The sequence below is a fragment of the Dendropsophus ebraccatus genome, chromosome 6 (assembly GCF_027789765.1).
Source record: "Dendropsophus ebraccatus isolate aDenEbr1 chromosome 6, aDenEbr1.pat, whole genome shotgun sequence".
In the NCBI taxonomy this organism is placed as follows: domain Eukaryota; kingdom Metazoa; phylum Chordata; class Amphibia; order Anura; family Hylidae; genus Dendropsophus; species Dendropsophus ebraccatus.
In genome coordinates, this window is record NC_091459.1 from 20,620,134 (window position 1) to 20,645,221 (window position 25,088).

The 25,088-nt window shown below is 42.7% G+C and overlaps 1 protein-coding gene and 1 pseudogene across 5 annotated transcripts in view; one reads left to right on the plus strand and one right to left on the minus strand.

The window, feature by feature from the left end:
• The window catches only part of KCNQ5 (potassium voltage-gated channel subfamily Q member 5), a 436,454-nt gene that overhangs the window by 169,427 nt on the left and 241,939 nt on the right, over positions 1 to 25,088 (plus strand). The gene's annotated exons all lie outside the window — the stretch shown is intronic.
• LOC138794578 (histone H2B type 1-O-like) lies at positions 17,944 to 19,032 on the minus strand (annotated as a pseudogene).

Sequence of the window (25,088 nt, forward strand, 5' to 3'; positions counted from 1 at the left end):
GACGAAACAAAAAGGCAAAATGTTAAAGGGGCTAGATGAGATGATCCTGTCTTAATAGAAGATGTTAAAAGGATACTATGAGCAAAGGTTTAAAAAAAAACACGGAGGGCAGGGGATAAACGAAACATAAAGAATACTCAACCTAAAACCCAATAACAAAAAGTGTACCTACACAAGGCAAATACATGTCAGTGATAGCCGGGCAACCGCCGCATCTGCCAAGACCCGGACCGAGGCCAGATTGCTGCAGTTAGCACTATAAGTACTGTGATCAGTGCGATCCCAGCATCTATAGTGCAGAAAAGAGGGAGAATTCTCCCTCTGTTCATATTAGGGCTGTGTGAAGTGATTGCACAACCCCAAGAGTTGCTATGACAACAGGAGGCTTTATTGAGGCCTCCTGTGTCATAGCTACGGAAGCTGATCAGGCTCAGCCCCATGACAGGCAGATAAAATGCAATGCAGATCAGTGCTGGAATGTAATGTGCCTCTCATCAGGCAATCAGATATTGAAGTTTCCATTATGGGATAGTAAAATAGAGGGAGATTTATCAAACATGTTGTAAAGTGAAACTGGCTCAGTTGCCCCTAGCAACCAATCAGATTGCAGCTTTCATTTTACAAATAGTCCGTGAGGAATGAAAGGTGGAACCTGATTGGTTGCTAGGGGCAACTGAGCCAGTTTCACTTTAGTCCATGTTTGATAAATCTCCCCCATAGTGTATAAAAGTTTAAAAAAAACACAAACACACACAAAAATATAAATAAAGCACAAGACACATATAATTCTCATAGCTCCCGATGCAATAATAAATATAGGGGGGGGGGGAGGTACACATATTTAGTTTCACCGCATGCATGGCAATAAAAATGAATAAACCTGCGTGGTGACACCAAAAAATTTAAATTGAGAAAAATGCTAATTTTGACTTTTTTTCAGGAAAAATTTACATTTTTCACGAAAAATTTTACTGACATCGGCCAAAATGTATCGCTATTCTAAAGTATAATATGTCATGGAAAAATATTCTCAGAGCAGCGTGGATAAGTTACAGCATCACAGAACTATAACCACGTAAAGTGACACAGGTCTGATTTAAAATATGGGCTCTGATCCTTAAGGCCAAAATGAGTCCGGTCCTGAAGAAAGGGGGGTGGGCAGGGTTAATTACCAGCCTACACTACTTCTTTAGCTGTTCTTTATGAGATCAGCGATTGTTTTGCCTGAGCATTCTCACATGCATATTTACTGAGAGCCTCCAGGAACATTAGTACACAGGATTATTCACAACTAGAGATGAGTGAATAGTAAAATATTCGATAATTTGGAATTCGATTCAAATAGTTCCCGATATTTGTATATTCGAACGAATATCTAATCCCATTATAGTCTACGGGAGAAAAATACTTGGGACCTGAAAATCAATATTCGACCACTAGGAGGTCACCAAGTGCACAATGAAACCTTTAGGAAATGATGCCAAGTTTGTGATTGGCTTGTGTTGGCCGAACATTCATAAACAAATTACGAACGTTAAGTAGAAGCGTACCTTTTGCTCTAGCAGTACGCACTTGCGTATGTATCAGGTCAGGTGCAGTGTAAGATACGTAATAACAAAAATTAAAGGGGTAGTGCGGTGCTAAAAAATTATTCACAGAATAACACACATTACAAAGTTATACAACTTTGTAATGTATGGTTTGCCTGATTGGCTGAGCACAGTTCTGCTCAGCCAATCGCGGCTGAGCACAGTTGTGACGCGGCGGAGGGGGGACGGCGGCAGGGATTCGGCCGTCCGTCCGAAGATGACGTTTGGCACAAGATGTCGGACAGCCTCGACACGGATCAGGTAATGTACAGTATAATGCACCACACACTTCCGGGTACACAGGCGGGGGTGGTGGGACACGGGGAAGGGGGCGATTCACAGACATAACATACATTATAAAGTTGTATAACTTTGTAATGTGTGCTATTCTGTGAATAATTTTTTAGCGCCGCACTACCCCTTTAACAATAGCTACAAATCAGTAGTAGCAAGATAATAGGTATTATCCCACAATCACAGTATACAGCCATATACCGGATATATAATTGTTTTTTTTTTTCAATAATAAAATGAAAGGGCTGTTCAACTCCTTTACAGGACGCAGACTGCACAAATCAGTAGTAGCAAGATAACAGGTATTATCCCACACTCACAGTATACAGCTGTATACACTATCAGAAGATGTCTAAACACTGTGCGTGTCTCACAACAGCTTCTAAATATATGGTTTTTATACTTTTAGCCTTAACAAGGGCTTTTGGGGGTTCCTCCCTACCTAACTTCACCTAAAAGCTTTCTCACCCTGGTATACAGTCTGTCCCTTTCTAGCTCTAACCAGCAAGTGACACGAATCTGAAATCCACTATTCTTATATAAGTCCTGCCTATTCCTAGTGCCTGTCCTTCCCCCCCCCCCCCCCCCCCCCCCCTGCATGTTTATTTGCTGGAAAAAAGCACCAGGGCATGTGGGAGGGCAAATCGAATTTTTACTGCGTTATCGTTCGAATATTCGAATGCAATTAAATAGTGTGAATAGCGCACTATACAGTCGACTACTATTCGCTCATCACTATTCACAACCTGTTGTATGGAATTTACTTAGTTTGCTGGGATTCCCCTTTAATGGCCATACTGCTCCTATCTACCATTAAAATACCAAAACAGATGTGTCTACCCAAAATTATTATTCCTCTACAGGATTTGTACACGACTGCCAGATCATTGAGTATCCACATGACTGACATGTTTAACAATTCCTTCGTCCTAAATAATAACAGTGATATAAATAAGACCAAGAGTATTTGTCAGCATCCCAGGATCATCATCTTCTCCTATTGTTACACTAACACTCCTGCTACTAGTCATTACACTGACTACCTGTTCCTTCTACACTATGTCACTATTGTAAACCAGCCTTTCTGCACTCTCCATACAGGCAACCTGTAATTTGCTGCCTTTACAATCTGTAGCGTCTTGCCTTGAACCATGAGATTTTAGGGATGCCTATATCCAGGGGCGTAGCTAAAGGCTGATGGGCCCTGGTGCAAAATTTTAGCTTGGGGCCCCCCCATCTCCCCCCGATCAGGCAAAGTCCTATCTAACGTTATATCCAATTACTCTAATGTGCCACCATGTTCTAATGCCCTGTCACTGCCTCCACCTCATGTACTGCACTACTGCCCCCTATAATTAATGGACTGTACTGTGTCATTGTCTAATCATTGTATTCCAATCTTTGACTCTACAGCTGAAAAACTACACCTCTCATCATGATCTGCCAGTTGGAAACGATGGGGGTTGTAGTGCTGCAACCTGAAGAGCCACATGCTGCAAAACTACAACTCCCATTATAAACTGTCAGCAGGGCACGATGAAGTTTGAACTTCTGCAACCTGGAGAAGTCACCTGATATCACCTGCAGTCCTATGTAACACCACAGATAACAGTGATATCTCTCTGAGTACAGATAATGTAGTAGTCATCTGCAGTCCTATGTAACACCACAGATAACACAGTGATATCTCTGAGTACAGATCATGTAGTAGATGTCCCCTGCAGTCCTATGTAACACCACAGATAACACAGTTATATCTCTGAGTACAGATCATGTTGTAGATGTCCCCTGCAGTCCTATGTAACACCACAGATAACACAGTGATATCTCTGAGTACAGATAATGTAGATGCAGCACAAGCTGGAGCTCAACGCGGTAAAGATACGGCCATAGGACACAGCTTGGGCCGCCAAGGCAGATGTCTGGAGGAGGGGGCGCTGGTACTTGCTGTCATCTGATTAGGTAAGAGGCCCAATCAGATAACAGCATGTGCCAGCGGGCGCAGCGGGACAGATTAGCGCAGTGCTTCCCAACCTTTTCCACCTCGGGGCACCCCTACTAAATGATGTTCTACAAAATAAGAAAACCGTCATACAGTGACTCACCGGTGATGTCTTCTTTGATCTGAGGCGTCACTTTCCCTTTTCCTCTCCATCCGGCCCAGTCCTCCATGATGATTCCTTCCAGATATGTTTCATCCCCTCAGAACCTGCGAGACAAACAATTTAGGCTCCGCACATTTCTAGCAACTTCCTTCCCTTCCTCCCTCCTGTCGGCTCCCATAGTAACTGCACTGTTTGGTGTAATGTGCAGTAAAGTGAGTAGGAATGTGGGATGCCCCCTGTATGTAGGATTCCCTGCTGTGCCCCCATGAGCTAATAATGCCCCCAGAGGTGCCCCCATACAATAATAATGCCCCCAGAGGTGCCCTCATGAGCTAATTATGCCCCCAGAGGTGCCCCCATGAACAAATAATGGCCCCAGAGGTGCCCTCATGAGCTAATAATGCCCCCAGAGGTGCCCTCATGAGCTAATAATACCCCCAGAGGTGCCCTCATGAGCTAATAATGCCCCCAGAGGTGCCCCCATGAACTAATAATGCCCCCAGAGGTGCCCCCATGAGCTAATAATGCCCCCAGAGGTGCCCCCATGAGCTAATAATGTCCCCAGAGGTGGCCCCCATGAGCTAAAAATGCCCCAGAGGTGCCCCCATGAACTAATAATGCCCCCAGAGCTGCCCCCATGAACTAATAATGCCTCCAGAGGTGCCCCCATGAACTAATAATGCCCCCAGAGTTGCCCCCTATGAACTAATAACGCCCCCAGAGGTGCCCCCATGAGCTAATAGTGCCCCCAGAGGTGCCCCCATGAACTAATAATGCCCCCAGAGGTGCCCCCATGAGCTAATAGTGCCCCCAGAGGTGCCCCCATGAACTAATAATGCCCCCAGAGGTGCCCCCATATACTAATAATGCCCCCAGAGGTGCCCCCATGAGCTAATAATGCCCCCAGAGTTGCCCCCATCAACTAATAATGCCCCCAGAGGTGCCCCCATGAGCTAATAATGACCCCAGAGGTGCCCCCATATACTAATAATGCCCCCAGAGGTGCCCCCATGAACTAATAACGCCCACAGAGTTGCCCCCTATGAACTAATAATGCCCCCAGAGGTGCCCCCATGAGCTAATAGTGCCCCCAGAGGTGCCCCCATACAATAATGATGCCCCCAGAGGTGCCCCCCATGAGCTAATAGTGCCCCCAGAGGTGCCCCCATGAACTAATAATGCCCCCAGAGGTGCCCCCATACAAAAATAATGCCCCCAGAGGTGCCCCTAAAAAAACAAACATCCTACTCACCTAATCGGCGCTGTGTAGCTGCAGGCAGCAGCGCTTCCTCCTCTTGGGGCTCCATCTTGCGAGCCGCAGGGACGGGACTTCCGGCAGACGTGATGACGTCACATCCTCACGCCTGCCGGAGAGGTCACGGCCCGGCCTCCCATAGGCTGCTGGTATGAAGTGCCGGCAGCCTATGGGAGAGAATACAGGAGGAGGACGCTGACAGGTCCTTCTCCTGTATTCTGATCGCTTTAATGTTCCGCCTGCTCACTGTGCGGACGGAACATCAAAGCGATCTGTGCATCCAGAGAAGCTGCGCAGCCGCAGCTTCTCGGGATGCTTAAAGTGACACTGTCACAAGTGGCAAGGGGGGGCCGTGCGGGCCCCCCTAGCGTAGGGGCCCGGTCGCCATGGCGACCCCGGCGACCCCTATAGCTACGCCACTGCCTATATCCCTTAATTCTTTTGCAGTAACTCTGATTTTCCAATATCTTTTTATTCATAGACATTGGCTAAAGAGGTCAGAAAAAAATCTTATCATTGCTATCCATGTCTGATGCATTTTCCTTGCACTTTACTAGGAACCTGGCATAATATTGATTTTAATGGATTAGAAGAATAAAGTGAGGCTTTAAAGGGGAACTCCAGCTATTTTTTGTCTTTCAAATCAACTGTTTTCAAATCAACTTCTATTTAAAAATCTACTGTCTTCCAGTGCTTATCAGCTGCTGTATGTCCTGCAGAAAGTGGTGTATACTTTCCAGTGTTCTCTGCTGACATCTCTGTCAGAGACAGGAACTGTCCAGAGCAGCATCAAATCCCCATAGAAAACCTCTCCTGCTCTGGGCAATTCCTGTCTCGGACAAAGATGTCAGCTGAGAGCCCTGTGTCAGACTGGAAAGTATACAATATACTTCCTGCAGGACACACAGCAGCTGATAAGTATGGGAAGTTTATTTCAGATACTATTGTGGAGACTGGTTTATGCATCATTAAAATTTTCAAATTGTGTACCATGCAAATTAAGGTGGTCCTCGTGGTGCGGTGACCACCATGGTATTACAGTGTGAAGAAGAGTGACAGCAGCAGCCATGTGAACAACTTGGACAATTTGCATATGTGCTTATAACTTTGTAAACTCATCCAAATAAAGGCAAGTAATGGCTTGGTTCCCCGCCCAGCAGGATGTATCAGTGTCATGCCGGCAGCGGGGAAAGTATTTGAATCTCTGCAGCACAAAGTCCATGTCAGTATAAAAAGGTATTCCAGCATATAGTATGCGCCGTGTCTTTAGTCTATGCTAGAAACCATGCCTGGAGGTGTGGCAGGAATAAAGCAAGGAGGTGTTGCAAGAGTAATCCCAGAGGTTTTGTAGGAGTAATACCAGGATGTGTTATAGGAGTAATGCCAGGAGGCATTCAGAAGTATAACTAGGAGGCGTTGTAGGAATAATGACAGGAGGTATTGTAAGAGTAAGACCAAGCGATGCTCTGGAGTATACTCAGCAGGTGTTGTAAGAGTAATTCCAGTAGGTTTTGTACGATTAATGTTAGAAGGTGTTGTAAGGGTAATGTTAGGGGGTAATGCCAGGAGGTTTTTCAGGAGTAATACCAGGAGGTGTTGCAGGAGTAATGCCAGGAGGTATTGTAAGAGTAATGCCAGGAGGTATTGTAAGAGTAATGCCAGGAGGTATTGTAAGAGTAATGCCAGGAGGTATTGTAAGAGTAATGCCAGGAGGTATTGTAAGAGTAATGCCAGGAGGTGTTGTAGGAATATTGCCAGGAAGTGTTGCAGGAGTAATGCCAGGAGGTGTCCAAGGAGTAATTCCAGGAGGTGTTGCAGGAGTAATGCCAAGAGGTTTTGTAGGAGTAATGCCAGGAGGTGTTGCAGGAGTAATGCCAGGAGGTGTTGTAGGAATATTGCCAGGAGGTGTTGCAGGAGTAATGCCAGGAGGTGTTGTAGGAATATTGCCAGGAGGTGTTGCAGGAGTAATGCCAGGAGGTTTTGCAGGAGTAATGCCAGGAGGTGCTTCAGGAGTAATGCCAGGAGGTGCTGCAGGAGTAATGCCAGGAGGTGCTGCAGGAGTAATGCCAGGAGGTGTTGCAGGAGTAATGCCAGGAGGTGCTGCAGGAGTAATGCCAGAAAGTCTTGCAGAAATATTGCCAGGGGGTTTTGTATGAGTAATGCCAGGAGGTTTTGCAGGAGTAATGCCAGGAGGTGCTGCAGGAGTAATGCCAGGAGGTGCTGCAGGAGTAATGCCAGGAGGTGCTGCAGGAGTAATGCCAGGAGGTGTTATAGGAGTAATGTCAGGAGGTGTTGCAGCAGTAATGCCAGGAGGTGCTGCAGGAATAATGCCAGGAGGTGTTGTAAAAGTAATGCTAGAAGGTGTTGCAGGAGTAATGCCAGGAGGTGTTGTAAAAGTAATGCTAGAAGGTGTTGCAGGAGTAATGCCAGGAGGTGTTGTAAAAGTAATGCTAGAAGGTGCTGCAGGAATAATGCCAGGAGGTGCTACAGGAGTAATGCCAGGAGGTTTTGTGGAAGTAACTTTGTGTGCAATAAAATACATACAATGGAGGACAACCTGAAAACAAAATCATCAATATAGTAAAATAAAGAAGCATTACACAGAACTGTTTAAACCTCAGATCAATTGGGAAAATTTGAATTTATGTCTGTACTTCAAAATAGCAATCGACTCACAGCCCGATGCAATGTGGCAAAGCTGTAATAAACAGGGAGTGACTGGTTTATGCATCTGAGAGGCTAGAAGAAGAGAAAGCTAGGATTTCTGTAAGCAGCTGTCTCTGAAATAAGACCCCAATTTAGTGCCATGCTTAGGAGGCTGACCACTTTAGTTATTAGATTCTCCATAACTTCAGCTGTCTTCCATGTTTATTTCAGCACCAGTGAAAGGACGCTTCTTGCCATCTCATGGTAATATTAGAAGACACAGATGTGATCAGATTGTTTCGCCTGCCTCTCTCTTTTGACAGTATGTGATGCCGAATGAAGAGGGCATGTAGCCTTTCTTATCACTTCCCTTAAAATGAGAGGTCAGAGTTATCATTCTTCTTCTGATGCGGCCTCCTTGGAGAACAGGAACAAGATGTTCTTGTATTAAGCCTGAACCAAAATGGACAAAGATCATGTGCTAGACAGTCTTATGTTTTTCATCCTCCTTAATTGATATCAGATCTTGTTAAATTTGCAGCCATTTAGGAATACAGAATATAGTCCTGTTGTTTTTTTTGTGTGTACAGAACTTCATTTAAAATAATACTGTCATCTGTGTTCGCAGCAGGAAGAACAACAGTGGTTACTGAACATTGCACATTTAGCTTTGTTAGTCACTTCTGGGGCTTCTTTTTAGTCGAAAAAAATGTTATTTGGATGTGCCACTGGGATGACAGTGTCACTGAGGAGGGGCTTCTCTGTCGTTGGATACCCTTCTTCCCAACTCGTTCTGGTGATGAATTCTATGCCCCCCTTGTGATGTTGTAGAGGGAGCCAATCCCACTAAAACAAGCGTCAGATTTAGGCTGCAGAGAAGCCCCGCCTTGGTGACACTGTTGTTTCAGCGACACCACAAATTAAATTTATTTTTTCCAGCAAAAAGAAGCCCCAGAAATATGGGAAACAGATCACTGATCTCAGGGAGACCAGCCAAAGATAACACTGTCAGCTGCTGGTTAAAACGCTCAATGCTGTGAAATCCTAGGTGCATTGCTCCCTGGGAAATACAAATATGCAAAAAAAAAAGCGTCTGAAAATACAGGACTAGCCAGATATCCCTCCAGGAAGGACCCAGCCAAGGGGTGGCTCCTGTAAGGAAACCACAAAAAACGCCATATGAAGTGGGCCGATAAGTCAATGTAATGACAAGGGAAAATCCATCCACATACAGCTGTTTCAGGGTGTTGCCCCTCATCACCATGGAGCAGGATTCTGGCTAAGTTGGAGCAATGCTTAGTAGAGCCATACGGAAAACAGATCACTGATCTCATGTAAACCAGCCAAAGATAACACTGTCAGCTGCTGGTTAAAGCGCTCAATACAGTGAAATCCTAGGTGCATTGCTCCCTGGGAAATACAAATATGCAAAAAAGAGCCTGTGGAGCCTCACTTAAGAGTCTTAAAACACAGGACTAGCCAGATATCCCTCCAGGAAGGACCCAGCCGGGGGGTGGCTCCTGTAGGAAAACCACCAAAAACACAATATTAAGTGGCCCTATAAGTCAATGTAATGACAAGACTTGGGGGAAGATGCCTTTGGCAGGGGTCCTGGGGCCAGTCATGCTACTCATAGCGGGCACGGGGAGAAGTAAGCAATGATCGATTGTTATTTTCTCCCCTGCCGCCTGTCAGATTTTTTACAGGGCCAGACTTCTTCTTTAATCAAACGTAGTACTAGCAAAAGTTTGAGAAATCTTCAAAACTGTGTTTGTTGGAGTGCATTATTATATTATATATAATGTGGCGTAGCTACAATAGAGGCAGCGAAGGCAGTTGCTATGGGGCCCTTGACCCAGTGTTCTCTTACATGCTGCAACACAAAAAAGAGTTAATAAGCTAAAGACAATTAGCTCTCTGCTTCACTGCCCTGACAACCTCTGACCTCTGTTCTCTGAGCTCCTGCAGAGGTCAGGGGTTATCAGTACAGGATTAGTAAAGCAGAGAGCTAATTGTCTATTATTATTTACACTGGGTCACATACACACTGCAGTACATAAGGGGTTAAGCAAAAGTAGTCTGCTCCTGTACCTATGTATATAGCCATAAAGGCTCCTAATAGGATGTTACAGTTAAATACAGTGGACAGACAGAACAAGCAGCCATTGGCTCTTTGCTCTGCCAGTCACTGTTGTGGCTGTACGCAGGATTCTGCCTATTGCCACAAGAAATTTTATTTTTTGGCTACATCACCAAGTATATATATATATATATATATATATATATATATATATATATATGATAGAGAGAGCGAGAGAGAAAGAGAGAGAGAGAGAGAGAGTATAGTGTGTATGGGAGGGGGGCCCTATGCAGTTTTTTGCTATGGGGCCCCATGAATTTTAGCTACACCCCTGTATACAGCCATAATTTTTTTTTAAGTTACAGTGGGTGAACACAACTTATAGTGATGCTAATAATTCACCAAACTTATCGTACAAAACACTTACTTCCTACCCAATACCTACTTCCATGTTTTAGTTTCCTCTTATGTCAGCAGCAAGGAAATTGCTTTCAAGAAATCTACAGATTTATTTCTTTTTGGACAGCGTTCCAGTATATACATTTATAGTGAGTAGCGCCAGTGGACGCAAGTGGACCACCTTGGTGGAATCCAATATTACAATATGTTATCAGAGCGCTCAAAATGGCTTCATTTGTACATAGTAACCAGTGTCGGACTGGCTTAGCAAAGCACTGGAGAATCCTCCGATGGGCCCCCAGCTTTAGAACCTGCACACTGACTGACATGTCCTTTCTCACTGGTTCTTTATTGGTGGGCCCCCAGGATCATTTCCTTTGGTGGGCCCCAGATACCCCAGTCCGACACTGATAGTAACAATCACTGAATGTCCACACATACACAACATGGTATACACATACACAACACAACAACATACACATAGACAAACACGGTATACACACAAAGTGACAACAAATCAGGTTATTGTGAAAAGCTGTTAATCTCACACCATGCGTCTCAGGATATATTCAATTTAAAGGTGTGTTCAGAAAGGACAAATCGGTATAAGTAGCTGTTGTATGCAGGTCTGTATCTGTATGCAGGTCTAAGCACAAGATGCCTTACTCTCAAGAATAATTAATTAATATTTGTTTTTGCAAGGACAGTGCAGCCTTGGAAGAATATAATTTAAGGTGTGCTGATCCGTCCCAAGTCACTCCAAGCCCTAAACATTCCTTACGCATACTTCAACTACATTGTAAGTATAGCTCTGTATCCCACGGTATGCTGAGAGGCGTAATAATCCACTAAATTTAAAGGGGTTGTCCAGCAAAAAACTTTCTCTTTCAAATGTACTGGTTTCAGAAATTTATATAGATTTGTAATTTACTTCAATTTAAAAATTTGAAGTCTTCCCATACTTACCAGCTGCTGTATGTCCTGCAGGAAATGTTTTCTTTTCAGTCTGACACAGTGCTCTCTGCTGCCACCTCTGTCTGAGACAGAAACTGCAAATCCTCATAGAAAACCTCTCCTGCTCTGGACAGATCCTGTCTCGGACAGAGGTGGCAGCAGAGAGCACTGTGTCAGACTAAAAAGAAAACAACATTTCCTGCAGGTGATACAGCAGCTGGTAAGTATGAGAAGACCAGAGATTTTTAAATAGAAGTCAATTACAAATCTATCTAACTTTCTGAAACCAGTGGATTTGAAAGTAAAAGATTTTTGCTGGAGTACCCCTTTAACTCAGATCTCCCCATGAACCAAGTACTATAGGTTCTCCATCGTGCAGCTCAGAATTACAATCTTGGTAAAAATAAAGAAAAACCTAAAACATCATAGTACTATATATATATATATATATATATATATATATATATATATATATATATATATATATATATTTATTCTTTTTTCCTTTTATCATCTTTCAATGTAAAATAATGACATCCTGTGTTTATCATACCATAGAGTATAATCATACATGTATTGTCAGCCCAGGAATATGTGTGTTTGATCTGCTTTCTCGTCCCGTTATATCAACAAGATCCACAAAATTACTACTAATGTGCTAGGAGGCTACATACTTTATGATGCACCTTCCAGCCACATCATACGGCTGTTTTTCTATCGGGATATTTTCAGGAATTTTTAAATAGTTGAAAGAGAGATAGAAAATAATTTCCTTGTAAAACGTAGTAACCCAGAACATCCATGAATACGAGTTCCATTATTCTTATTACTGTCCCAATGAGTCATTCGTGTAAACGCCAAAGTCAGCGTCCTTCTCACCTCCTATAATGTTTATGACATTTATCTCTGTAATTAGACAGGTACCAAAAGATCTCTGAGTGGGAAGTGCACGAATTCTGCTAAAGGGCAACCACCGAAACAGATTAATTAGGTAATCTATACCATCCGAATGATTGTCTGTAGACCTGACCGTGACCAACCGAATTATTTTAAGGAAACCTTTGTTATAACGAGAGTGTTAGACTTGTGCTCTTTCTAAATATCATGGCATATATTAGTAGTTTTACATTGCATAATTGATTTAAATGCATAATTTAAGTAGCTTGTGTATTCATTAAAAATATTGCCCTAAGGATTGCTTGCTGTATCGGAAAAGTCATTGTCTGCATGGCTAATTATTGGCCAACCATATGTACAGCCCTGGTAGTCCACACATATTTAAGATGTATGAGTTAAAGGAAAAGTCTGGCGGATTGTAAAATCTGGCAGCCGGCAGGGACAGGGGGGAATTGATTACAAGTACTAACATAGGGTACTGTTACACGGAACGATAATCGGCCGAATCGTGTGATTATCACTCCGTGTAATAACTACAACAATCATCGGCTGATCGTTGATATAGGTTTGAACCTATAATTGTCGGGTGCTGACCGTGCATCGCTATGTGTAATAGCAGCTGCGGCTGACGATATACATTACCTATCCAGGCTGCAGGGCTCCTCTTGCAGTCTTCTTCCTGGGTCCCGCACGCTCCAGCTTCAGAGCGGCCTGTCTGAGCTGACAGGCTGCTCAGCCAATCACTGTCTGGGTCTGCTGCGGCCAGTGATTGGCTGAGCAGCCTGTCAGCTGAGACAGGCCGCTCTAAAGCTGGAGCGTGCTGGACCCAAGAAGAAGACCGCAAAAGGAGCCCTGCAGCCAGAAAAGGTAATGTATAAAGTTAAGCAAGGGCTGCAAGGACATGTCCATGCAGCCCTTGTTAAAAAATAATCGGGCCATGTAATAGGCCCAGTAAACGAGCGCCAATCCAGTAGATCGGTGCTCGTTTAGAGTTATTATCTAGCCTCCATCGGCCCGTGTAATAACACCCTTACCTCTCCCTGTGCCCGTGGTGGACGGCTGGGATAGCCTCATGATGCCCACCGGGCTCCAGGATCTCTGGAGCTGACATATCACGACCTGGCTGATGGACTGGCTGCTCAGCCAGTCAGTGACTGGGGCGGGACGCTGCTCCAGTCACTGATTGGCTGAGTGGCCAGTCCATCAGATGGGGCAGGCATTATCTCATGATGTCAACACAATTCGCGGGAAAATGCCTTCTGGTGGGGGTCCCGAGGCCGGTCCCACCACTCACTGTGGGCACAGGAAGAGGTAAATTTGTACTTGTAATCATTTTCCCCCCTGCAGGATTTTATAGTCCGCCAGACTTCTCCTTTAAGAGCCTGGAAGTTTACTTTATTGTGTAATATTTGGCTTTGTTCACACAGGCAGTAACGCAATAAGAATGCAATGTGAATGCATAATTTAATTGCAGTAATTGATCATTTCATTTCATTATTGCATCACTTCATTGCAGTAATTAATCATTTAATTACCGTCAAGCTGTCTTTCATTGCATTATCGCAATGAAACTCCAAAGTGTGCGAACATACCTCAAGTTACAAAGCCAATAAGCATTAGTTAAACTTGAATATAAATACCATTTTTATTAAGCTTTATCACTATCACACAATATACAGGGTGGTCCAAAAGTAGGTGGACAGTATGTGTAATAGGGTTATGAAGGGGGAGATTTATCAAACATGGTGTAAAGTGAAACTATCTCAGTTGCCCCTAGCAACCAATCAGATTCCACCTTTCATTTTCCAAAGAGTCTGTGAGGAATGAAAAGTGGAATCTGATTGGTTGCTAGGGGCAACTGAGCCAGTTTCACTTTACACCATGGTTGATAAATCTCCACCATATAGTGCAGAAACAAGTAAATAAATTATGTAAACATCAGTAGTTTGTGATGTCTATACATTTGGGTGTGAACCTTTGTCTGGGGTAATCTTCCTTGCCTAATGTACTAAGTGTAATTGATCACTTACTCTCAGTTTACTGGTACAATTCATCTCTGGTGAGGGCCCTATTACACAAAGCGATAATCTGCCGAATCAGGCCGATTCAGCAGATTATAGCTTTGTGTAAGAAAGACAATGATCATCTGATGAAACGATCATTGGCTGACTGTTGTTGCTTATTCCAGACTAAAAATCATTGCCCGCTGGGCCTGCACCACTACCTGTAATAGCGATGTGCGGCTGACAGCTGATGACTGTGTAAAAAAATAATAATCTTTATACTTACCTCTCCATGATCCCCAGAGTCCTTCTCGCACTACCCTCTGCCCGCAGCCGCAACTGGAACATCTGAGTCAGTTTTATTTTGTGTTTGTTATGTGTTTTGTTTAGTATTAAGGTCCTGGAGCATGGACATGGAGCTATAATCACTTTGTGTAGTAAAAAGCAACGATCAGCCAGCATACATGTCGGCTGATTGTTGTCTTTCTGTGTCTTTCAACATGTGGAAAGACCAATGATCCAAAGAGCAACGATCTGCTGCCTTTGCTATGTGTAATAATCTATCTTTTATAGGCTGCCTGGACTATTTAAAGCGACTCTATACCCACAATCTGACCCCCCCAAACCACTTGTACCTTCGGATAGCTGCTTTTAATCCAAGATCTGTCCTGGGGTCCGTTCGGCAGGTGATGCAGTTATTGTCATAAAAACAACTTTTAATCCAGCAGCGCTGTGTCTAATGGCCGGGGCTTACATTTGTATATGCATTAGGCTGGCACCACCTCTCCGTCCTTCCTCCCCACCCTCCTCATCATTAGGAATGCTCCAGGCAGATTGCTTCCTATTCCCCACCTGTGTGCATAACAAACATGGGCTGGATCGTTACTACACCTGTGCAAAGCTCAAACAACAGTAAATGTTCCTGGATCATTCCTAATGATGAGGAGGGTGGGGAGGAGGGACAGAGAGGTTGTGCCAGCCTAATGCATATACAAATGTAAGCACCGACCGTTAAACACAGCGCTGCAGGATTAAAAGTTGTTTTTTGGACAATAACTGCATCACCTGCCGAACGGACTCCAGGACAGATCTTGGATTAAAAGCAGCTATCCGAAGGTACAAGTGGTTTGGGGGGGACAGATTGTGAGGACAGAGTCGCTTTAATGATTACCCGGGCAGCCCCCCCCCAACAGCTCCCCCCGCCACCCCCCGCACTTAGACGTGCGCTGTCAGCAAGTGTAATTGCGGGGGAATGAGGAGTAAGCAAGCGCTGACCCGACAGGTCGGCGCTCACTTGCTTCTGCTGATTGCCCCGTGTAATAGGGGCTTTAGTCTGAACACTGGTTTATTTGGTCTGTTTTTTTTGTTTCATGGATACCCCCAACTTTTATGTTTTGTCTGGCCACTTCACAGTTAATTTTTGTTTTGGTTCTTTCTGTGACTGACAGGTCTTCCTGCCAGTGGATCTGTTTTGTTGTCAGGTAGCTGTAGTTGGAGATCAGAGGAATAGTCCAATTACATTCTGGACCAGACCCCTGGCCTCCTATATAACACCCCCAGCCTGTAAACTCCTTGCCTGTTATTGAACTAGTCTCTTGCCTGCTGCTTTACCTTCTGCTATTATCTTGTATTCCTGACCCTATTCTATTTACCTGACCCTTCTTGTTTGCTGCCAGCCATGACCTTTCGCCTGACCTGTGACTTTGCTTTTAGATTCAGGTTTTCTACCTTTGTCGCTGTTGTGACCTCAGACCATTGACTATTCTCTAATTGTGTGTGGTCATCTTGTCTGTGTTATTTGTAACACCTCTTCAGGCCAGGGACTGTCTCCCAGTTGCTCGCTGCCATTTAGGGCAAGTAGGCAGGGACAGTGGGTGAGGCTGAGCCAAGGGTCCACTGTCCGTGTCTCTTCGTTATCCCTCTCAAACCAGTCCTAACAAATATACAAAAGTATCATATAATTGTATAGATTGCTCTAAAATTTTGAAATTTAAAGCAAATGTACCATTAAAGTGTCACTGTCGTGAATTTTTTTTTTGCAGAAATCAATAGTCCAGGCGATTTTAAGAAACTTTGTAATTGGGTTTATTATCCGAAAAATGCATTTTTATCATGAAAAAGCAGTTTGAAGCTCTCCCCCCTGTCTTCATTGTTCTCCTATGGAGAGAGCTAAAGAAAAGACCAAAACAGGACAACAAAGAGTTAATCTACAAATCCCTCACGGGATATCTCCTGTGACAGTCACCAGTGACCTGTCTGAGCTCGGATTACAGCTGTCACCCAGCTCAGTGCCTGTAATCCTCTGTTATCTGCTTTCTGCTGCCGGCTAACTCCCTCCTTCCTCCTCCCCCCTCCCCTCTCCCTAGAGCAGACAGGGTACGTCTTCTGCAACAAGTCACAATTTTCAGATTTTTCAGAGTGGATGAAAAAGAGGAAGGAGGGGGGGGGCCTGGGAAAAGGCTTTTTACATGCAGATAATGGCAGATTTGGCTAATAAACCCAATTACAAAGTTTCTTAAAATCGCCTGGACTATTGATTTCTGCAAAAAAAAAAAAAATACGACAGTGACTCTTTAAATGTAGAATTACTCAATAAAGATTTCCACATAAACCGATCAACACTGCCGAGCACATTATAACAGTGCCATCCATTCTTGCCACCACTACCTGTTTCCCGAGATCTCCTCTGGTTCGTATATATGCCAAAGTCTAGTTTGGTGCACTGGTGGTGGGCCCAGCACCCCCAGTGCACAGATATCTCCTCCCATGCCAGGCTGGGCATAGACTTCATTCTTAAGGTGTCGCGTCTATAAGGGAAGGAGATATTGGTGCACTGGGGGCATGGGGCCACCTCCAGTGAACCAAGCTAGACATATACAGATAACCAAACCAGAGGAGATCTTGGAAACCTGTTTTCGATGGGGAAAATGGATGGCACCATGACAATGTGCGTGGCAGCACCAATCAGGTTATATGGAGATCCTTACTGAGTAATACTAGTGATAAATTCGCTTTTAAAAAGTTTATAACTAGATATTCTTATTGAGAAACTTAAAGTTTTTTTATATTGTTTGTTTTTTTGTATTTTTTTTCACCCCAATGACCTGTTATTTGTTCATGGGAAAGGCTCCGGATGAATTTAAATAAACACAATGTACTTTTGCAGTAAACCGAATAGCTTATTTTTAATTCAATGGGTCTTGTTTATGATTTTCACTTTACTAAGCAGAAACCGAAGGAAAGCAGATGCCGGCATTACATCAAATGACTTTTCATTTGATTAGCTGCTAACTCTTAATGAATGATGCCTGTCTCTAATTGTGTTAGAACAAATCTAAATATTTTTTGTAATTTCTTGGCAATCAATTTGACTGTTTTTCAGGTGAATGTTTCACATGCTTAATATATGTTTTAATCATAATTCTGACTAATCAAATCAAACCTCGTTTAGAGGTATGAAATCTTAACAATTATCGGTATGAGCGAAGAGGTAAACAAATACCACTGGGCGAAAACATACAATAATTCATTCTAAGAATGTCATTACAATGCAAATGATTGTCTACAGGGAGAAGTAATGCAGTCAGAGCAAACACTGGGACTGGGAAATATCAAGAATATTTTTATATCACAGTAAATCTCCTTTTTTGACTGTCTTTAAGGATCGAGTTCATGAAGCCCATGATGCTTTCATGGAGCTCTTCTTGGATGTTGGGGTAGACTTGACAATGATAACTCACAGATCGCAGCTCCCTGCTCAGTGTTCTTCTCTTTCTTTTTGTGGGTCTTAGAGGAGCCTTTGGGATGACAGAGAAGATCAGGGCATAGTGTAGATTACTTGGTACTGGTGTACTTGCTGAAGACAATGGTACCCTCAGACACTGGTGTAGCTACCATAGAGGCAGACCACGCAGCTGTTACGGGGCTCATGCCGCAAAGGGGGCCCGTGCCTCTATGGGACTGCTTACACCAGCACCATCCCACCCCTGGACATCTACCGTCCCTCACAGGTCCCCTTCCCCACTGCATGGATGGCCACCAGCTTCCACAGGTCCCCTGCCCCACCCCTGCATGGACAGCTGCTAGCATGCACAGGCGCCCTCCCCAAGCCCCAATTTGCTGCCGGCCCACCCACCCCTCCGCACAGGACAGCTGTGGGCCCGCACCGGCTTCCCACCCCCAAACAGCCACCAGCCCATCCCCCCTGGAAAGCTGCCATCACCCACCAAACCCCCACCCCACCTGGACAGCTGGCCCAAGTGAGTAAATGTGTTAATCGGGGAAGGGGGGGGGGGTGTTGTTGGAATGCCCCTGGCTACGCCCCTGCCCTCAGACTTATTGTGCTTGGCCAGTTCTCCAGGCAGCAGCAGGGGCACAACTGTCCAGATCTTTGTGGAGGAGATGGTGGAGCCAGTGTCGTATTGAGCCACTCAGGAGGCTCTCCCTGCGGTATACTTTAAGATGTCATTGAAGAAAAAGTTCATAATGCCTATGTCCTTGAACTGGATGTGTCAGGGTGAACCAGCTTGAGAACTTTGTAGATGTAGTTGGCTTTCCTTCCTACTCTTCTTCCACTCCTTGCCGTCCTTCTTCTCAGACTTGGTCACGGCTTTCTTGGAGCCCTTCTTGGGTGCTGGGGCAGACTTGACAGGATCAGGCACAATAACTCCCAGTTCTCCTTTACACACACAGGATTAGTGCGGCGCTAAACATTTATTCACAAAATAACACACATTACAAAGTTATACAACTTTGTAATGTGTGTTATGTATGTGAATGGCCCCCTTCCCCGTGTTCCCCACCCACCCATGCTAGACCCAGAAGTGTGGTGCATTACACTTACCGCATTCATGACGACCCACGGCCGCCACAGTTATGCTTAGCCAATCGCAGCTGAGCAGCTGATGACGTGCCAGAAGATGACGTCATTGTTGCAAGATGGCGACTGGGGATCAACATTAATGCGGTAAGTATAATGCATCACACTTCCGGGTCTAGTGTGGGGGGGGGGGGACACGGGGAAGGGGTCCATTCACATACATATAACTTTGTAATGTGTGTTATTTTGTGAATAAATGTTTAGCTCCGCAATACCCCTTTAAGTGAATGTTCCATGTGATTAAAATATGATTTAATCATAATTTTGACTAATACTATCTCATTTAGATGTATAAAATCTCTGGATAAAAACTTACATTAATACATTCTAAGAATGTGATGCAAATGATTGTCTACAGAGAGAATTGATGCAGTCAGAGAAAATACTGTGACTATAAACATGAAGAATACAGTAAGTTAGATATAACAATCCTACGTATCACAGAAATCACTGCTCTATATAGTGTAGTTTTAGTAAGGCTGGGCTCACACTGTGTTTTTGCAGTCCATTTTTTTTACATCCGTTTTATGTACACAAAAAAACTTCCAACTTTGTAATAACTGTAACTTTGTAATAAGAAAACTGATTTTTTTTTTTTTTTTAGCGTACACAAAAATGTAGTTGACCATGGTTTTGTGTACACTAAAAAAAGGGATGCGTTTTGATCCATTTTTTTTATCATAGAAGTCAATGGAAAAATAGATCAAAACCCATGCACACTATGGCTATTTTCACACAACGTCTTTTAAGCTCTGTTTAAAATGTTGTCCGTTATTTTGAGTCTAAAATAACGGACGTCATTTAACAACCTTGCCTCCCCTTAGTGCAATGATGGCTGTTGGTCCATTATTCTAGTTTAGGATTATTAATTGTCCTTTGGATGCAGCGTAATTGAAAAGTCCATTGAATTTAATACTAAAAACAAAGAAAGAAAGGTGACAAAAAAAAAACTGTGTTTGAACTACTAATTAAAAAACGTCCGCTGTTTGCAAAAGACGTCCGAAAATATTGATCATGTTCGTTATTTTGACGCCTGTTATTCAACATCTGTTATTCAATACACTGTGTGCATTGGATGTCCGTCTCCTCATTGACTTCAATGGATTGCCATTGCAGTCAGTCAAATTGCGGCAAAAACGGATGTTTTTTTAAATATGAAAATCGGCCGCCTTTTTTAAAAATATTTTTGACGTTGTGTGAACATAGCCAAATACTGTTTTTTCATTCATTTTTTGCAAAAAAAAATAAGAGGAGGAAAAAGAACTGCAAAAACACAGTAGGGAATCGCTACAATTTAACTTTTATTTGGATAACTCTAAAAAAGGTGTTTGGAAAAATACATGGAATGCTAAGCAATAATAAAAACTTCTTATAGCTGACATAGTACTGATTTTAAACTTGCAGCCCCATGCCCAACGGCCAGGGCTTAGATTGTGTATGCATTAGGCTGGCACAACCCCTCCGTCCCTCCTCCCCGCCCTCCTCATCATTAAGAATACCACTGGAACATTTTCTCCTGTCTGAACATTGTACAGGTGCCTTAACGATCCAGCCCATGTTCAGTATTCACACAGGTGGGGAATAGGAGGCAATCTGCCTGAACTGCATCACCTGCCGAACGGACCCCAGGACAGATCTTGCATTAAAAGCAGCTATCTGAAGGTACAAGTGGTTTGGGGGGGTCAGATTGTGGATACAGAGTCACTTTAAAAGGCCATAGCACATGCATTTTTCCACCTACAGACCCACATGAGCCCTTATTTTTTGCGCCACTTTGCAATGACAGACTTAATTTTTGCATGAAGTATGCTGCGAAACCAGAAAAAAAATTATATGTGCTGTGAAATTGAAAATAAAACGATTTTTTTTTTTATTTCTTATGTATGTATAACTTTCATTTTATTTTATGGCTTTTAAAAAATTAAAACCGTTTAAAAAAAAAAACAACTAAATGTTCCTTAAAATCACTCTATTCCCATGCCTATAACACTGTTATCCTTTGGTCTATGGGGCTGTGTGTGTCTCTGTGCGCCATGATCTGTTCTTTCTATCGGTACCTTGTTTGCATATATGCGACTTTTTAATCAATTTTTATTACAATTTTTCTGGATTGGATGCATCCAAAATACTTAATTTTGCACTTTGGAATTTTTTAAGGGAATTTGAATTTGACAAATTAATAGTTCGGGTGATTAGGCATGCAGCGATACCAAATATGTTTATTTATTTTTATTTATAAAATGGGGAAAGGGGGGGTGACTTTTATTAGGGGAGGGGATTTTTTATTATCAGCACCTGGAACCCCATCACTACGCACTTCTGACATGTTGTTAGTACATGTCAGAAGATTGACAAATGATAGTTACTAGTGATGAGCGAATACTGTTCGATCGAATAGATATTTGATCGAATAGTGAGATATTCGAATATTCGTGCGCATATCCCGCGAATACTCGATATATATTCGATAAGCGTTCAAGTCCCCCAGCTTCCGGTTTTACCCTCCAAATGGTCAAATAGATGTTTTTCACTAATCGAATACTTGTTCCCATAGACTTTAATAGAATCGAATATTCGATCGAATATTCGCGGGATATTCATACGAATATCGAATATTCGAATATCTCACTATTCGCTCATCACTAATAGTTACACTTACACAGTTGGATGTATGTATTGCTTCCACACCTCTGTCTTACTTAGAAAAAATTCTTATCATTCAATACTAGAGATGAGCGAACCGATCCGAACCCGAACTTTCGGCATTTGATTAGCAGTGGCTGCTGAACTTGGATAAAGCCCTAAGGCTATGTGGAAAACATGGATATAGTCATTGGCTGTATCCATGTTTTCCAGACAACCTTAGAGCCAAGTTCAGCAGCCCCAGCTAATCAAATACCGAACGTTCGGGTTCGGATCGACTTGAACCCGAACCCGGTTCGCTCATCTCTATTCAATAGATATCGCAAAGCAGCAGCATGTCTTCTATGGCTGCCTGACTCTAATGTGATCAGTGCCAGCTTTGACACTGTTACATGATAAGTAAAAAAAAAAACGAGTAAGAATTACATTTTGAGTGAGCAAGCCTTTGTTCCACAATATTAATGTTAAAGCATTGTCCATATTATTGTGCTATGGGGCCTGTGATGAATGCGCTTTATAATTGGCTTCCAGCACCAGGTGCATCTTGGCCAAGTGTTAACTGTCTTACCATAAATCACATGCGGATATTTAGCTGGAGCCGCTCTGCTAAATCTATTAGATTTTTTTTTCCTCTTTTTTAGCTTTGATATATGTTCAGCAATTCTAAGACTCTACATTCTTAATAAATGTTACCTACAGACTGACAATTAAAGGGGTACTCCGGCAAATATCTTTTTCTTTCAAATCGACTGGTTTCAGAAAGTTATATCGATTTGTTATTGACTTCTATTTAAAAATCTCAAGTCTTCACATTCTTATTAGCTGTTGTATGTCCTGCATGAAGTGTAGGACATTTTATTTTCAATCTGACACAGTACTCTCTGCTGCCACCTCTGTCCGAGACAGGAACTGTCCAGAGCAGGTGGGGTTTTCTATGGGGATTTGCTGCTGCTCTGGACAGTTCCTGACATGGACAGAGGTGGCAGCAGAGAGCACTGTGTCAGACTGAAAAGAAAACACCACTTCCTGCAGGACATCCAGCAGCTGATAAGTATGGGAAGACTTGAAATTTTTAAATAGAAGTAAATTACAAATCTAAATAACTTTAGATTTACATCTTTAAGAAGGGAAGTGCGTGATAATAATATATAAAATAAACTGCTCAGATACTTTACCCCTTGTGTCCTTATATCATTGCCATTATAACTGAAGCAGAAGGTAGTTTCCCAGAAATGTGCTTGGTGATTCGGTAAACTATCTAGCTGGACATTATTAGTGGATAATTCTTCCCCATGGTGTATTCGATAAGGAATGTCTTATTACTACCATCCTTATACTATTATATACCATTAGAAGGATTACTGTTCTATGATTATATCGTTCAGCATAATGATTCTACATGGTCAGCAGATCTGTCAGCTTCCACTACTTAATGATAAGGTTGTGTTTGCAGAAGGCATACATTAGCATACATATCATTAGTACAACTATATCACCCGTCTCCTTGCCTTAAGCCATTGGAGCAGAACAGTTTCTAGAGAGAAAATAAACAATGTGCTGGATTGGTTAATGTCATATTTTGATACATTATTCTTATTTAAATAAACTTTCAACATGTCGCAAAAATATTAAAAGTTTAGCTTGGCCGGTGTCCCAGTGCGGAGTGCGGAGCCCATTGGGGAAACAGGGGTTTCCCCAATGGGCCCAGGTTTTGATGATATATTGGGACTCAGCAGAGGACAACCCTATTTAGAGCTGAGTTTTAAGGGGTTATGCAGCGAAAATGTTTTTCTTACAAATTTATATAACTTTTTGAAACCAGTTTATTTGAAAGAAAAAGATTTTCGCTTTATAACCCCTTTAAAACTTTAGCTTACCTCCATCCTAATCCCTTATGGTGCTATTGTTGGCTTGTGTAGTATTTGGAAGCTATGGACCCCTGGGGTATGAAGGCTGGTTTCCACTGCTAGCTTTACATCCCCATAGTACTACCACCAGATGACTAATATATATTAATGTCCTTTTCAATTTCAAATGACATTCAAATGTATACACTACTGTTCAAAAGTTTGGGGTCACCCAAACAATTTTGTGTTTTCCATGAAAAGTCACACTTATTCACCACCATACAGTACGTTGTGAAATGAATGGAAAATAGAGTCAAGACATTGACAAGGTTAGAAATAATGATTTGTATTTGAAATAACATTGTTTTTACATCAGACTTTGCTTTCGTCAAAGAATCCACCTTTTGCAGCAATTACAGCATTGCACACCTTTGGCATTCTAGCTATTAACCCCTTCGGGACCAGGCTAATTTTCGTTTTTGCGTTTTCGTTTTTTCCTCCTTGTGCTTCAAAGGTCATAGCACTTGCATTTTTACACCTATAGACCCACATGAGACATTATTTTTTGCGTCACTAATTGTACTTTGCAATGACAGGCTGAATTTTTGCATAAAGTATCATACGAAACCAGAAAAAAATTCAAAGTGTGGTGAAATTGAAAAAAAAAAAAACGCATTTCTTTTATTTGGGGGGAATGTGTTTTTACGCCATTTGCCCTGGGGTAAAACTGACTTAGTATATATGTTCCTCAAGCTGTTACGATTAAAACGATATATAACATGTATAACTTATATTGTATCTGATGGCCTGTAAAAAATTCAAACCATTGTTAACAAATATACGTTCCTTAAAATCGCTCCATTCCCAGGCTTGTAGCGCTTTTATCCTTTGGTCTATGGGGCTGTGTCAGGTTTAATTTTTTGCGCCATGATGTTTACTTGCTATCGATACCTTGATTGTGCATATATGACTTTTTGATCGCTTTTTATTACATTTTTTCTGGATTTGATGCGACCAAAAATGGGCAATTTTGCACTTTGGGATTTTTTTGCGCTGACGCCGTTTACCGTGCGAGATCAGGAATGTGATTAATTAATAGTTTGGGCGATTACGCACGCGGCGATAGCAAACATGTTTATTTATTTATTTATTTGTTTACTTTTATTTATAACCTGGGAAAGGGGGGTGATTCAGACTTTTATTAGGGGAGGGGGCTTTTTACTAATGACAACACTTTTTTTTTTTTTACACATATACTAGAAGCCCCCCTAGGGAACTTCTAGTATATATACTTTGATCTCTCATTGTATAGATATACAGCAAAGATCAATGAGATCGGCACTCGTTTGCTTTCGGCTGCTGCAGCCGAATACAAACGAGTGCCGAGCCGGGGACAGCGCAATCTTGGACGAGTCCCCGGACGGCTTCAGTAACGGAGATCGCTCCTCCGGGACAACGTCCCGGAGGAGCGATCTCCGCCACTAGACACCAGGGAAA